Source organism: Vombatus ursinus, unplaced genomic scaffold (genome assembly GCF_900497805.2).
Source record: "Vombatus ursinus unplaced genomic scaffold, bare-nosed wombat genome assembly UNPS02014172.1, whole genome shotgun sequence".
Classification (NCBI taxonomy): Eukaryota; Metazoa; Chordata; class Mammalia; order Diprotodontia; family Vombatidae; genus Vombatus; species Vombatus ursinus.
The window spans coordinates 2,750,323-2,767,852 of record NW_020953950.1 but is presented as its reverse complement, the minus strand read 5'-3'; the positions used below and the strand labels follow the sequence as shown (position 1 = coordinate 2,767,852).

Sequence of the window (17,530 nt, the reverse complement as noted above, 5' to 3'; positions counted from 1 at the left end):
AGGTCACACTAACTCACATATAGTGAGCGACAATGAGACCCAAATCATGGGTAGGATCACAGGCTGATACATTTAGAAGAAACTGGAGCCTAGAAGTAACTCACTCAAGGTCCTAAGTGGCAAAGTCAGGATTGGAACCCAGGACTCCCTGTCCAGCTCCATTTCTGCTGTGTTGTACCTGTGGCAAACCCAAGCAGGGAAACCCTTCAAAGGTTTACATTGGCAGATCGAGTCAAAAAAGCATTTATTAAGTACTTAGTATGTGCCAAACACTGTACTAAGCACTGGAAATATAAATAGAAGCAAAAGACAGACTTTGCCCTCCAGGAGCTTACATTCTAACGGGGGAGGACAATACACAAAATGAAGCCAACAGGAGGTGTGTGGGAGGAGATTGTGATGGAGGAAGAAGTCCAGAGAGTCAGAAGTGAAGCCCAGAGAGGAATGAAGGAGTAAATATGGCTGACCTGTGCAGCCATCTCAAAATGGACATTATGGGAGGAAGTGAGCATCAGAAGACTGCAGGGGTGGAGAGGTATTGGGAGAGATGGCTGCTGGGGAAGATGGAACTTCCAGGGTGAGGAGGCTATTGGATTGTGGAGGAGAAAGAAGTGCAGAGCGTTTGGAGTACAGCCCAGAGAGCAATGAAGGAAGGAGAAGGAGAGAGCACTGCTGGCTGGGACATTTTCCTTAACATGGAGGTTTTGAGAAGAATTGACCAATCAGAAAAAGGGGATGGAGTGATCTTCCAGGGGGAACAATGTTAGCAAAGAAGAAAGAAGGTGGACTTGAAAACTCTTTGTAAACCTCAGAACATTATATGGATGTGAATTATTATTAACATTTCACCTTGGTTCAAAGCCTTTATCGAGTCTCTGGCTACTAAACACATGATTCATGTTTTAATACATTGTGTCATTTGATCCTCTCAACCACCCTATGAAGCAAGGCGGGGAGGTTCTAATATTTCCTGTTTGATACTTTCCAGTCATTTCTAAGCTCTGATGCTTACGCTCTAGCCTTTCTCTCTCACCACCAGAATGTGGACTCTGTTTCCAGTACACTGGGCTCGGACAGCTGAGCTTTCTGCTGATTTTGCCCAGAATTTGGCAATACCACTTTCTGGCTAGCTTCAAACCATACCTCCTACACTCCTCTGACCTGGGTTCCCAATTCTATGACCGTGGGCTCTGACAGATAAGCTTGGAGCAGAGGTGGGGCCTGGAGTCAGGAAGCCCTGAGTTCAAATCCAGCCTCAGACACTTACCAGATGTGTGATCGTGGACAAGTCACTTCACCTTGTTTGCCTCAGTTTCCTCATCTGTCAAATGAGCTGGAGAAGGAAACGGCAAACCATTCCAGTATCTTTGCCAAGAAAACCCCAAATGGGCTCATGAAGAGTCGGACATGACTAAAAAGTGACTGAACTACAAATTATTATTATTATGATTATTATTATTATCATCTTGCTAGGAATCAGGCCATGTTATTCGTGGCTATTCTGCCACGTGTGTACTATCCTCCTCTGACTTCCCATCTCTAGTTCTTCTTTATGTGTTATCTTCCCCATTAGAATGTAAGCTTTTTGAGGGCAGGTACTGCTTGCTTTCTAGTTTTTAAATCCTTAGTGCTTGGCAGGGACAGTCTTGCTTGCTAGTTTTTCAATCCTTAGTGCTTAGCATACTTTTTGGCCATAGTAAATAGTAAATTCCTTTTTATTATTTCATTCAGTCATTCATTCATTCATTCATTCATTCAGTCAGTCAGTCAGTCAGTCAATCAGTCAGTCACAGATATGAAAATTGAGCGTATTAGAGATAAGATCACAGAGGTAGAAAGTTTTAGAATCCAGGCTTAATAGCAGGAGCCTTCCAACTGTAGACAAGTTCAATGTTCTTTCTTCTAGATTACAGGGTCTTAACCTTTCTTGAGGCTTGGATCCCTTTGGCAGTCTGGTGAATCCAATGGACCTCTTTTTCAGAATAATGTTTGTTTCCCACATTCATAACTGAAGGAGCTGTGAAATTTTAGTTTTCAGTTCGTTCATTTTTTTCAGTCATGTCTAACTCTTCGTGACCCTATTTGGGATTTTCCTGGCAGAGATTCTGGAGTGGTTTGCTATTTCCTTCTTCAGCTCATTTTACAGATGAGGAAACTGAGGCAAACAGGGTTAAGTCACTTGCCCCGGCTCACATGACTAGTAAGTATCTAAGGCCAGATTTAAACTCAGGTCTTCCCAACTCCAGGCCTGGAGATCTATCCACTGTGCCACTGAAGATACAATTTCTTTCCCCACCCAAGTTCACAGAAACCATGAAATTAAGGTTAAGGACTCTTGCTCTAGATAGCATTTCTTAAACTGTGGGTTATGACCCTATATGGGGTCACAAAAAAATTTGGCAATAGTAAAAGGTTTCTGAATGCCAAATGACCAAAAATTAATTAAAATTCAAACACGTAATGAATCCAAAGTGTTTCTGGCAGCGCTTGCCTGTGTTGCGTCACCTGACTGCACTTTGCACTGTGCATGTCCTCAGGCCACGCAATGCCAACAAACTCTGCTGAAAAGGGGTTGTGAATGGAAAAAAGTTGAAGAGTTCCTACTCTAGAATAAGTGGTGGAGGTCAAGACTTTAGGGCCTAGGCCTCTGATCCCTGGCTCGTCCAGCAAGCTGTGCTCATTTCCAGGCCAGAGGTCACCCTCCTGAAGCTAGTACTTGCCAGGCTCCCCATCCCATCGGCTTATCTACCAGGAAGCCTGTGCCTACTTGGACATTGTGCCATATGCCCTGCCCCCTTTTCTCCCCTTCCCACCTCCCACTTTCTACTTCTTGCTCTAGGCACATTAATCGAATCAATAACCATCAATACTGAAAAGGTCATGATTACTAACTGACCTACGGCTCCATTCATCACCCCTGTGATTTCCTAGCCCCAAACTCCTTTCACTGTATGTGTTGTGTCTCCTTATTATAATATAAGATTCTTGAGGGCAGGAGCTATATCACTTTTGTATTTGTGCCCAGCACAGAACCTGACAGAGTAGCTACTTAAAGAAATGACTTCTCATTTATTCCTTCCATGCATTTGTGTTGACTGGTAACAAAGGGGATTTGGGAAGACAGCACAGATGACTTAGCCTGATGTATACTGACTTTCACAGAAGCAATTCAACATACTTATCCTATTCATAGTCATAGGAATCACAGACTCTAGAAGTGGGAAAAAACAAGAAAGGACTTCTAGTCCAGGGGGTCCATGTTCACTTGGGGTCCCTGGACTTGTTTGTCCATAAACTTGTTTTTTAAGATAGTTTGGTAACTGTATTTCAATATAATTGTTTTCTTTTGAAATCTTATGCATTTTACATATTTAGAAACATTTGTTCTGAGAAGGGACCCACAGGCTTCACCACACTACCAGAGGGGTCCATAGCATAAGAAAGGTTAAGAACCCCAATATGATCCAATTCCCTCTTTTTACAGGTGAGAATACTGGGGCCCACAGAATCACAGAATCATAAACCATTAGAGATGGGAGGGGCCTTAGATCACCTTATCCAATCTTATCATTGTATAGATGAGAGGTTAAATGATTAGCCCAAGTCAAGTCAAGAAGTATTTATTAAATGCTTACTATGTGCCAGGCACTGCACCAAGTGCTGGGGATACAAATACAAGTAAAAGGATTGTAGGAAGATGTCTGTAACACTGAGCGGTCAGCTGCTGGCCCTGCTGGGCCAGGCCCACGCCCTGGCAAGGCATTCGCTCTCCAGCAGCACCCATAGCGAGGAGGGCTCAGGCCACTTGTGGAGGATGCTGGCCTACTTCGTCGTGCTCCCTGGGGTGGCGGTCAGCATGCTGAACACCTACCTGAAGTCGCAGGAGCATCACGAATGGCCCGAATTCGTCCCCTACCTCCAACTCCGCATCTGAACCAAGCCCTTCCCATGGGGAGATGGAAATCATACTCTATTTCATAACCACCACGTCAATCCTCTCCCAACCGGGTATGAGGATGAATAAAGAAAACTTGGATCATACTAATCAAGCACTGGGGGACCACAGCAGCAGTTGGACCATCCTTTTCTTTCTACATGGAACAGAAAATTATATAGGACCTTAAGTTCACTTGCATCACACAGTGACAAATATGCTGACCTTTTATCGTTTTGCTAGTGATTGGGATGGCTTAAATAAATAATTCTTACCCTAAAAAAACCAACCAACAAACAAAAAAACCAAAACAAAACAAATACAAGTAAAAGAAAGCCAGTGCCTGCCCTCAGGGAGATTACATCCTAATGGGAGAAGACAAAGCCTATAGAAAAGAAGTGACTAGGAAATGAAGTTTTGTTCTGGGGAGGGAGAAGGGGGTGAGGTGCCATGGCTGGGCCATGGCAGTGAAGCCTGGAGAAAAAAGGGTGGCTACTCTGGGCCCTTACTCAAAATGGAGGCCTCTAAGGTTCACCATTGGAAGAATGGGGCCATAGAAGCAGAAGGACAAGGCAGCTGAAGGATGGTGGAGCAATCTGGAGAGTAAAGGCTGACCCACGGCCACACAGGTAATAAATAACAGAACCTCTTTTAATGGCGAGGTCAATAACATCATCTTCCTAACTGAAGGAAGGCTCCATCTCAGTCTACAGAGCTCAAGGGTGCTCCATCCAACCATACCCCTCCCCTCTTCTTTCTTCTGTTATAACTGTTCATTTTGTTCTAGGATCAGAAGAGCCAGAGAACAGCTATCTCCCTTCTTAGCCTAGCTCCATATTTAATGTGGTAGAGGGAGGGATGGCACAACTCTCCTGAAGGGACCCACTAGCCACCGTGGCGTGATAAAGCTCGGTTTCCCATCTAAGGCTTTCTCAAAACTCTGCCTGTTCTCTCTGAGTCCCATCTCCCCTTGACTAATGGCTTCACTGAAGCAGCTGACACCCAAGCCTGAGAGGACTGAATATTTGCCTTTCTCCTGAAATAGATGGTGACACAGAGGATGGTAGATTAAGATGAATTTCGATTTGGTCTGCTCCTTGCCAGCAAGGAGTCCTGTGCGGACAAATTTCCTTTCACCTTGTAGTAAAAGAGGTTCCTTCTGGGCTGTCTCCACTGGTTTGAGGGTCCCTAGAACAGACTGCCCTTTCACCAAAGCTCAAGTGGCTTGGTAAACACTGGCTAAGATTCCCATTGGTATTCCAGAGCCTAGGAATTTGAACTGGAAGGCCTCTAAGGTGGCCACATAGTCCAACCCTCATTTTACAAGTGAGGAAACTGAGGCTCAGAGAGTTTAAATGAGTTGCCTAAGGTTTTGTTAGAAAAAATTAGAAAACAAATTCCTTTGTTAGGAAATTTTTTTTCTAGACATTAAACCTAAATCTATCTCTTTATACTTGCTACCCATTGCTATAATTTTGTCCTTTGGGTACAAGGGGAAAATCTTGTCCCTTCCAAGATAGCCTGTTAGATGCCTGATGGGAGCTATAATGTTCCCCCTGAGCATCCAACAAGAATTTAATAAACACCTACTATGTGTCAGTCATGAGATTAGTACTGGGGATACAAAGACAAAGGAAAAATAGTCCCTTCCCTCAAGGAGCTTACAGTTTATTAGGGGTATACAACCCACATGCATGCTCATTTGAGGAGGTGAGATGGAGCCCTGACAATTAGGAAAGGCTTCCTGTAAGAGTTGATATATGAGCTGAACCTTGAAGGAAGCTGGGAATTCTAAGAGGAGGAGGTAAGGAAGGAATGCATTCCAGGCAGATGGCACAGAGACTGGAGGCAGGGAGGTGGGGCAGATCATCCAGGGCTCAAGCTTATCTGCCTTCCTTCTACTCCAGAAGGCCTATAATAGGGCAGACTGCCCTCCTTGGCCCCTGATATGGGCCTCACTGACCCAAAGGAGCCTGACTCTGCTTCTAGTCTCTCCTTTGCTTCTGAACTCAGGTGATGCGGCAAGTGCTTATATATCACCCTGGCTCATTCTTCCTGGTGAACATCTCACCCAAAAGGAAACAGGAAAACAAAACAAAACAAAAACACCCAGACTGTCAGCGTGATGTCTTTTCAGTCTGCAATCTGACTCTCATATGCCCTATTCTGATTTCATTCATTGAGAGGATCACAGATGCTTCGGGGAAGGGACCATAGAGGTGATTTACTTTGTTTTTCGAAGGAGAAAATTGATGCCCAGTAAGGTTAACTCACTTCCTCAAGGTCTGAGAGGGAGAATGTAGCTGAGGAAGGATTAGAGTCTAGGTCCTTTGACATGAAATTTAGCAGGCTTTCCTTAGAGTGACTCTACCTTTTTATATACAGAACATAGAATGGGGGCAGTTAGGTGGTGCAGTGGATAGAGCACCGGCCCTGAAGTCAGGAGGACCTGACTTCAAATCTGGCCTCAGATCAAACACTTGACACTTATTAGCTGTGTGACCCTCGGTAAGTCACTTAACCCCAATTGACTAAAAAAAAAGAACATAGACTGTCTGAGAGCAGCTGAGTGGGGCAGTAGATACAGCTCCAAGCTAAGAATCAAGAAGACTCACCTTCATGAGTTCAAATCCACCTCAAACACTTACTAGCTGTGTGACCCTGGGCAAGTCATTTCATCCTGTTTGCCTCAGTTTCCTCATCTGTAAAATGAGCTGGAGAAGGAAATAGCAAACCGCTCCACTATGTTGGCCAAGAAAACCCCAAATGGGAACACCACTGAAACAACAACACAAGATTAATAAGAGGCATAGAAGGAATGAGGGCCTTTATAGTGGGAATTGGTAAGGGGTTGAGAGCAAGGGGTGGGGAAGGATGGTCAGGCCAAGAAGCTGGAGACTCTGAGAAAGGAGCTGAGCCTGGGTGGAAGGACTGAGGAGGGAACTTCAAAGTCGGTGAAATAAGAAAGCATCAGATCAAGAGACCCGAAGAAAGGAGTGACAAAGCCTTACCCTTTCTGAGCCTCAGTTTCTAAAATGAAGAGATTGAACTTTATGAACTTTATATGAACTTTTAAAGGTCTTTATGACCTTTTCCAGCTCTGACATTCTCATCAGGTTTTTTTTTTCAACCATGTCTGACTCTTCGTGACCCCACTTGGGGTTTTCTTGGCAAAGACACTGGAGTGGTTTGCCATTTCCTTCTTCAGCTCATTTGACATATGAGGAGACTGAGGCAAACAAGGTGAAGTGACTTGCCCAGGTTCACACAGCTTGTAAGTGTCTGAGGCTGGATTTGAACTCAGGGAGATGAGTGTTCCTGATTCCAGACCTTGCACTAACCACTTCAAGACCTAGCTGCCCCCCTATTAATTTTGTCAATCAATAAACAATTAGGATGTTCCCACTGTATTCTAGAGCACTGTGCTAGGCACCAGGAGAGAAACAAAGTTTAGCTGGGACCCTCTAGTAAACTTACAGAATGCTAGTTCAGGATGGAATCAATGAAGGAACTTTAAACTCAATCATATAAACGTTAGCTTATGCCAGCATCGTCATCATTACCATCTAATCTAGACTCCAAATTGGACAGACTTTTCATCTTTCCTACCTGAATTTCATTCAGAGTATAACACCTCTTTGGAGAAGACTCAGACTGCAAGGCTCTGAGAGCTGTAGTTTTTTCCCAGCCTGGGTGACAGGATGGGTAGAGCACTGGGCCTGGAATCAGGAAGACCTGAGTTCAAATCCAGCCTTGAACACAGCCTAGATGTGTGACCCTGGGCAAGTCACTTAACCTCTGTCTGCCTCAGTTCCCTCATTTATAAAATAGGGAAAATATTAGAGCACCTACCTACCTCTCAGAGTTGTTGTGAGGATTAAATGAGTGAGATAAAATATGTAAAATAGTTTGCAAATCTTAAAGTGCTATCATCCCCATCATGATCATCATTATTATTACTGAGAGAGGAAGCTAATGGGAGACCAGGACTAGAGGGTGGCATTTTTCTCCTACCAGTATGAGTTTTGTGGAGGCTCTCTGGAGAGGAAAGAGCATGGGGAGAGAGGAGATGAGCAAAATGACCAGGTGATCCCATGACTCATGGAACATCAGTCTGAATACGATACCTGGTGGCTGTTTTCTTCTCCTAGTAAGACCATGAGAGTTAAAGAGACAAATGAAAAGTATAAGATTAAAAGAAAGGGAGGGGGCAGCTAGGTGGCGCAGTGGATAGAGCAGCAGCCCTGGAGTCAGGAGGACCTGAGTTCAAATCTGGCCTCAGACACTTGACACACGTTAGCTGTGTGACCCTGGGCAAGTCACTCAACCCCAATTGCCTAAAAAAAAAAAGCCAAAAACCACAGGCCTTTGCTCAGGTGGCTGGAAATTCTAAGAGAAAACAGAAGGGAGGAATTGGTAGGCCTTAGCTTGCCTTACCTCTGAGGGTGGGGGATGCCCACTCCTAATCATATCCTTTATTCTGTTAAAGGCTGCATCTGACTGATTTAATCTTATTTCTCTAAACACCTGTGGTTGACTCCATTCCATATTTTCTTGTGTGCCAATGTTCAGTGCCCAAGGGCATGGGACAGCTGGGAGCCCCCCAGGAAATCCCAATCCTTCAGCCCACTGTCATGAGCCATTCCGAGGTTTCATAACTATACTTGCAAGAATAGAATTACTATGGAATATAAGGGCTTTTAAAATCTGCCTCATCAGACGTGAACCTAATGCAATGATCCTAAGGTTACAATAGAATCCTAGATTTAGAGCCGGGAAAGGAAGGGACCTTTGAAAGTCATCCAATTCAGTCCTTCCACTTGACAGAAATGGAAACTGAGGCCTGCCAAACATTTCCCAGTGAGTCCACACGGCATAGTACAAAGATCATGGGATCTGGAGTCAGAGGACTTGGGTTTGAATCCTAATTCTGCTATTTATTGCTTGTGTGGGTTTGGCGAAGTAATTTAACCTCTCTGGGCCTCAGTTTCCTTATAAAAGAAAATAGGTTAGACTCAATGACCTCTAAGGTCCCTTTCAGCTCTAAATTTATGGGCTGGGGCCTGAATGCAGGTCCCCTGACTCCATTACACCATAAGGTGTTGGTTTTTTGCCTCAGTTCTCCCTGCTACAAAAGACAACTTGGTATGGAGGCAACCCAGAGGGAGCTCCCAGCCCCAGGGAGAAGGGCCGTCAGTGAAGTAGGCTGTGATTCCCAAGAGTGCTAACTTTCGCCCACTGACGTCTCTTTCATTAAACATCCACAGTTATATTCAGGTGTTGTAAAAATCTCCACTGAAGGCTAAGATGTACTCAGTCAGAGGATACTTCATTTGATTAAGGAATACACCAATATCCGTTCAGGGAGAGGGTCAGCTGCCTCGTCAAGTACAAGATCCATCTTTAGCATTAGCCCCGTTGAGGAAACTGAGGCTGAGAGCCGCAATGAGGCAGGGCAGCAGATGCGAGGTGGAGTAACTAAGCTTTATTCCTGTAGTTCTGTCCATGCCCCTCCCCTACCCAAGAAACGTCCCCGGCTCTCCTCTGCTATGATAGAGTACAACCTATTTTATATAACATTTAAAGCCCTTCACAGCCAGGCTCCAACCCGCCTTTCTGGGCTTATTCCATATAGCTCCCCTTCACTCTCTGCAGCCAAACTGATCCTTCATCATCCTCATCTTTATCATTGTTAGCATTTATGTACTGTTTTAACACAATAATAATATTTAAGCATTTATGTAATATTTACATATTACAAATACGTAATATTTGTGGAGCACTTTACACATATTATCTCATCTGATCCTCACAACAACCTTGAGAAGTAGGGCTATTATTGTGCCCATTTTACCAATGAGAAAACCGAGGTTGAAAGAGGTTAGTTCAAACTTGGGTCTTCCTGACTCCAGGTCCGGCACTCTATCCACTCAGTCCCCTAGCAGCCTCACTTGTTGTTCTCATGCAATATTCCATCTCTGCTTTGGAGCCTTGGCATGGAGTACCCCTCCCTCCTCAGTCTTCCCTTTTAGAATCTTTTAGCAGCATCCTTCAAGGCTCAACTCAGATGCCACCCCTACCCCTCATATTCCTGAGTCCCTCTATTGTTAGTGACTCTCCCAACCTACAATTCCCTTGGTTCTGACTTACTGATGTAATAATAATAGCTAGAATTTTTTTTTAGCACTTCAAGATTTGGAAAGTACTTTACATAGACTCACTCACTCAATTCTCACAAGAACCCTGTGAGGTAGTTGCTGTTACCATCCCCATTTTACAGATGACAAAAATGAGGTTGAGGGAGGCAAAGTGATTTGCCTAAGGCTTACAGAGCTACTAAGTGACTGAGATAGGATTTGAACTCAGGTCTTCCAGGCTTCATGTTTAACACTGGTACTCACTGCACCACCTAGCACTGGGATATATGTATAGGCACTACAATAGAAGCTTTTTCAGGGCAAGCACTATTTATTTTAGGAGTACCTTCCCAGCATAGTGACTGAGCCATAGTAGGCTTTTTCTCAAGGCTTGACTTGAATTGCTTAACTTAATCTTCTATATCATCAACAACATCCCTTCAGCATCTGCTGTGAGGCATCAGAGTAGTAGAAAGCTCTGGGCTTGGAGTCAGTCAGTCCTAGGTTCACATCCTACCTCTGACACTTACTGATTTAGGACCCCAGGGTAAGTCATTTTCCTTCCTTGTGCCTCCAACAATCCACTAGAATTTAGCTACTAAGTCATGGAAGGGTTGCAATCTGCATTTGTGGACAGAGATTCCACACTCGGTGGTCTTTATGGTCATGAAGTCACAAATCCTTCTTTTTGTGTAAGAATTAGCAAAAACTAAGAATAGCAAAGAAACATGGGAGGACCAAGAGAGTGATGAAAATACAATCAGAACAGTGATATACATTGAGGCTTAACAAAGAGTTCTTGAGAGCATGGGGCAAATTCTTTTGGCGGTGGGGTGGGATTCTGTTTTGTCCCAAGCTTCCCCATCCCTGCTTATGGCATGAACATCCTTCCAATCTTCCAGCCTCACAAACGTGGAACCATCCTTGACTCTCTTCTCTCTCCCTCATCTAATCAATTGCCCAAGTCCCATCAATCTCACTTCCACAACATCTGTGACATGTTTTTTCTTCTCTCCACTCTCATAGCTTTTACCAGAGTTCAGCCCATCACCGCCTCTTATCCGGATTATGACAAATAGCCTCTTAATTGGTATCTTTGCCTCCAGTCTTTCCCTCTCCAATTCATCCTCCGCATAGCTTCCAAATAGATTTTTCCTAAAAATAGATCCAATCATCTCTCTCTCTCTCTCTCTCTCTCTCTCTCTCTCTCTCATCATCATCATCATCGGCTCCCTATTGCCTTTATGATAATAATACAAAATCTCCCGCATAGCATTTAAAGCCCTCCAGAGTCTGACTCCCACCTACCTTTCTAGTCTCATTTCATATCATTTCACATACTCTCTATACCAGTCAGACTGTTCTGCTGGCTGTTTTCTGTATACCACATCTCATCTCCCACCTCCATGACTTTGCACAAATGGTTCCCATATCTCAAATGTTCTCTCTTCTCCCCTCTGCCTTGCATTCTCCTGGTCTTCTTTGAAAGCACAGTTCAGATACATCAGGCCTTTTCTGATCCTCCCCGTTTTTAGCACTCTCTCCCTTTTGAAATTACTTTTATTGCTTACTGCTATATGCAATGTATTGCTCTCCACTTCTGGAGGAAAGAGGCTATTTCATTTCTGCCTTTGTAGCCCAGTGCCTTGAATATTCTAGGCACTTAATAAATGTTTGCTGACTTGAATTTATAAACCAAACACCAGCTGGCAATGACCTTATAATGAATCCAAGAAGCAAAGTATGGTAATAGAATAGAACAGGACAGGACAGGGTAGGAGATAGGATAAGACAGGTTAGGATACAATAGGACGGAATAGGTTAGGACAGGACAGGTCAGGTCAGGGTAGGCTAAGATAGGACAGGACAGGTTAGAATAGAATAGGATAGGGTAGGATCAGGTGGGATAGGATGGGATAGGGTAGGCTAGGGTAGGATGGGACAGGGTAGGATAGGTTAGGATATCGGATGGTATTTAGTATAGTAAATACATCATAGCAGAGCAAAGCACAATAAGGTATAGTATGGTATAATATAGCATAGCATAGTATAGTATAACTAACATAGGGGAAAACATTATCGTTGATAACAGAGCTACCTACACGACCTCTAGCTAATGGGAAACCCAAGTACCAACCCCAAAACAAAGTAAAATAAATACACTTAGACTTACCAGGGGAGGCTGCCTTGGATTATCTGCTTCAACTGAACTTTCCTCCAGGCATGGGATTCTAGGGGTGGGGAGAGTAGGGTTCTAGGACTAGGGGAAGGAGAAGGGGCAGTCATGTCATGTAGTCTAAGACTAGAAGAGGGCCATGAGGCACAGGGATGGTAGACTGAAGGGCTGCCAAAAGAAAGAACTGTTTTCCTCTCCAAAATATTGGCCTGGGACAAAGTCCCACTCATTCCACCTTCGTTATAGCTCTGAATATATACATTGCCTCTGACTCAATACTTCCAGGGACTTGTGATTTTCCGATGGAGGTACTTTCTCTACCATTGTAGATCACAGACAGCTCTATCACTTAGTGGACAGTCTTTAGGAGGTGCTTTGCTAAAATGTTCATCACCCTGAGACCAGTCTGATAAGAAGCCTTTCCCAACTTAGCAAGGTTGCTTCTTGTGGAACAGAAAAACATCCAGCTGATTACAGGGTCTACACTCAAAATCTTGACTGGGACTGTTAGAGACCGAGCTTATCTAGCCTCTAAGGTCTTAATGTAGATTCAGTCTATATTTCAGAGAATGATAACTGCTCATTAAGGAAAGGGCCTTAGAGATCTCTTGTGGTATATAAATGTAACAGTACATGGCTACTGTTCTGTAAGAAATGATAAATACAGAGAAGCATTAGAAGACTTGCATGAACTGATGCAGAGTGAAGGAGGAAGAACCAGGGAAATCGTATGCCTAATGACTACAACGCTGTCAATGGAAAGGACAACATAACAATCCAAACTAAAGGCTGTGAAATTATACTGAACAAGCTTATATGAGAAGACACTTCCCTCTTTTCTTTGGAAATGTGGGGACTGTGGGTGTGGAACATTGCATATAATGTCAGATTTGGTTATTGGGTTGATGAGTTTTTCAGAGCCTTTTTTTTCCTTTGTTATAAGGGATGGCTCTCTGGGAGAAGGGGGTAGGATATATTAGGATAGAAAAGTAATATAAAAATAAGAAATATCAATACATCTTAAAAAAAATGACAGAAACAAAATTCTATAACCTATACAGGAGAGACAGTATTATGTAGTCAAGAGATGGCCTTGAAGTCAGGAAGATCTGGGTTCAAGTCCTGTCTCTGATGTATACAGGCTATGTGATCACAGATAAGTTACTTAGCTAATCATTGCCCTGGGGCAACTCTCTAGGGTTATAAATTATAAAGCAGTTGGAGTTGAAATCCATCCTGATTTATAATAATAATAACGATGTTTACATAGCACTTACTATGTGTCAGGTACTGTGCTAAGTGCTTTACAATTATTATTTCATTTGATCCTCACAACAACCCTGGGTGGTAGGTGCTATTATTAACACTATTTTTTTCAACAAATGGGGAAACTGAGGCAGAAAGAAGCTAAGTGACTTGCCCATGACCCCAGTAGTAAGTGTCAGAGGTTGGATTTGAACTCGGGTCTTCCTGACTTCAGGAAACATTATATTTGTTACAGTTAATGCTTCCTTTTTTTTTTTTTTTGTCCTTTAAGACACAGTTTGGTGATCATTGTTTTATCTTTTATTTTCCTTTTTTATATGAATGTTGCTGTTTATGGTTATTAACTTCCTCCTAAATTTTCTCCTATTATTAAATCCATCCTGCTGGCCCATTCCCAGTAACTCTTCCTCCCTCCAGAATTCACTGATTCTATCTCTGTTTCCTCAGTTTGGGATTGTTCAGCAGGCGTTGGTTATGAAAATCATTCCCAGAATAGAATAGCTAAGGGCCCACTGGACTCTGCTTACCAGCTCATTACTAGGGGTGAATGCTTTTGCTTTGCATTGAAACTCTCAGAGCAATTTACTCACCAAAAGATAAATTTTTTTAGATAAATAAAAAATGGTCCTAATTTCCCCAGGACGTCAGGAGCTAGTTTTAAATGAGTCTGTGATCTTTCCTAGGACCCAAGTAGCCCTCAGCAGAGGTTTCTTCTAGCCCAGCACTGCAGAAACACCCTTGCTGTGGACATGGGCCAGAGGGAGGGCCTTCCCTTTTTAGGGAACCCTACTTCACTCCCCCTTCAGGTACTATTGCTTAGGCGGGGGGGGGGGGGTTGGCCCTCTAGGTCCTCAGGTGTGACCCTTTGACTGAATCCAAATGGGCCACACTTGAGGACCTAGAAAGCCACATGTATAGCCTTGAGGCTACCTCTTCCTCATCCCTGGCATAGAGCCTAGAAACTTCTACCTAGATCTAGAAAAAAAAATAGGAAACTGTGGACAAAAACAGCAAACTTTTGAAGATAGAAAGTTACAATTGGGAGGGACCTTAGAAGAGGATAATCAAGAAGCTAAGGCAGAGATTAACATTTACATAGCACCTACTATGTGTCAGGCACTGTGCTAAGTGCTTTACAATTATTATCTCTTTTGATCCTCACAACAACCCTGGGAGGGAAGTGCTGTTATTTTCCTTATTTTTACCTTGAGCAGACTGAAACCGAGTGACTTGCCCAAGGTCACACAGCTAGTAAGCGTCTGAGGCTAGATTTGAACTCAGGTCCTCCCGACTCTAGGCCCTGGCACTCTATCCACTGTGCCATTTCGCTGCCCCCAAGATAGGTCAGAGATGGAAGATTCCTTAGGACAGAGAATATCAGAGCTTGGAAGGTCCTTAGAACATAGGACAGAATTGGCCCCTTAGGACACAAAAGGTCAGAGCTGGAAAGGATACTAGGGGTCCTTTAGTCCTCTCATTTTACAGGTGCAGAAAATAAGAACCAGACAAGTGACGTGACCTGCATGCCGAGGTTTACCAAGTGTATTCCCTATGATGGCTCTGTGAGTTAGGCAATAAAAGTATTATCATCCCATTTTATGGATGGGAAAACTAAACTTTAGAAAAGTGAGATAACTTGTTCAGGGTCACCAAGCTCCCAAGAGGCAGATCTACAGATTCCAAATCCAGGAGGCTTCCGAACAGACTGCCTCGCCTCTGATCTCCTGTGTTCTAGGGGCCCTCCCAGCTCCGACATTCTGTGCTCTAAGGGCCCTCCCGGCTCTGACATTCTGTGTCCTAAGACCTTTCTCAGTTCTGACTCACGGTATTCTAATGCCCTCTCAGCTCCAGTGCTCTATGCTTCCCTGAGGCTGGAAGCAGATGTGTACAAGCCCACAAGTCACACAGTGGGCACAAATGCATCTGGAAAGCCCCAGTGGTGTGGGCTCCCAAAAGAGAGCCATGGAAGGTCAGCCGTCTTGGAGGACGGTGGACTGGAAGTGAACTTGATGTGCGCAGTATATATAGAAACAGGCTATGCCTGCCAGCAGGGGATCCAGTCATTGGCAGGGGCTTGGGCCTGAGCAGAAGGAGCCCTGGGACATACAAAGGGCTTTCCAGGCTTCCACTTCTTTCTTCATCTGCCTGCTCACACATCATGTCTGCTTAGGTTTAGATCATAACAAGGGGAGATGGAGAGAAAAGACATGGGAATCGTTGTCCCAGGTACAAGTTAGCCTGGGCTGGGAGTAGGGGATGGACTGAGAGTTCAGGGGCAGCAATCTACATCTCTTCTACCAAGCTGTCCACCAAAGGGGAGATGACACGTGATTGGTAAAGTCACTGCCTGTCTGTTCTGAATTCAGTCTGCCCTTGTTCCTTCCTCCTTCCTTCTTTCTTTCCTTCCTTCCCTTCCTCCCTCCCTCCTTTCTTCCATCCTTCCTTCCTTCCCTCTTTCCTTCCTCCCCTCTTTCCTTCCTCCCTCCTTCCTTCCCCTCCCTCCCTCCTTCCTTCCTTCATGCCTGTGTTTACATCCTCAGATGGAGCCCTAGTGGGTGACACATCAGACAGAACACTAACTCTGGCATCAGAAGCCCTAGGTTGAAATCCCACCCCTGATACTTCCTGTGTGACAAGTCACTTAACATCTCTGAAACTCAGTTTATGCCTCTGTGAAATGAGGAGGCTGGACCAGAGGCCTCTGAGGTCCCTTTAGCCCCTGGATCTATGATCCTGAGATCTGATTTGCTGCCAATGTGACCTTGGGTAAGTCCCCTAGTTCCCCTCTGGGCTTCAGTTTATCCTCTTAAGGGGAGGCCTGGACTTCTTGCCTTTAAAGGTCTTTGTCAGCTCTACTCTTGCTTCTCTGTGTCCTAGAGCAGACCTGTCTCCCTGTGGGAAAGAGAGGACTTGTTTTTGCTTTCAACAGTTCCTAGTCTATTTTGGTCTCTCTTGGGAAAGGTGAAGTTCATTCCAATTCAGGGCAGGGACCGTTTCCTTTCTGTCTCTGCATCTCCAGAGCCCAGCACAGCATGTACTGAATAAACTCACAAAGGCACCTACTATGTCTAAGACCCTGTGCTCAAAGCTAGGAACATAAGGCTGAAAAAAATGACATGGTACCTGTCCTCAGGAAGCTTACATCCTAGTGCAGGACCACACCAGGGCTTACAACACGGGGAAGTATAAGAAAAACAAGGGTATTTTTGGTCGAAGCCCAAAAGGCCAGGTTTCAAAGGGACAATTAAAGGGCCAGGTATCAAAGTTTCAGGAATTACTCTTTTGCTCTGGCATTCACTGGGGTATGCAGGGAGGAGGAAAGGATTCGAATCTGAGATTGAGTACACTAGGTAAGACATAGCTCCTATCACTTAGCCAGTGATAGGATCCAGAGAAATCATATGATTTAGGCTTGACTGGCAGGGACCTTAGAGGTCAATGCATCTAAACCCCTTATTTCACAGAACAGGAAAACTGGGACTGGAAGAGGTCACACAGGTCTTAAGGCACAGGGCCACAGAATCAGTCAGTGACCTCTAGAAAGGTAAGAACACAGGATCCTAGCCTTGGAGTACAAAGGGACTGAATACAATGCTTTCATTTTACAGATGAGGTAAACATGGCACATGAAAGGGTCATGATTGGTCCAAGGTCACACAGACAGCTGTACGAATGGCAGCGCTAGGATGTGAACCCAGGAGAACCTATCACTCTTTCCATTGTATCAACTGTGAGAATGGAGCCACTTACAAAGACATCACAAAGAACTCTTCTTGATGGCCCCAAAATCATACCTCATTAGTCTACTTACTAGCTATGAGACCTTGCCCAAGTCACTAAACCTCTATCAGCCTCAGTTTTCTCATCTGTAAAATGGAGATTATAATAGGACCTACCTCCCAGGGTTTTTATGAGGCTTTTATGCCTCAAATGAGACGATATATGTAAAGTGCTTGCAAACCCAGAAGTGCTACATAAATACTAGATACTATTATGATACAGTCATCTTTTCTGCCT

The 17,530-nt window shown here is 44.1% G+C and overlaps 1 protein-coding gene and 1 pseudogene across 1 annotated transcript in view; one reads left to right on the top strand and one right to left on the bottom strand.

The window, feature by feature from the left end:
• The window catches only part of LRRC38 (leucine rich repeat containing 38), a 50,525-nt gene that overhangs the window by 9,885 nt on the left and 23,110 nt on the right, over positions 1-17,530 (bottom strand). The gene's annotated exons all lie outside the window — the stretch shown is intronic.
• LOC114041396 lies at positions 3,698-4,082 on the top strand (annotated as a pseudogene).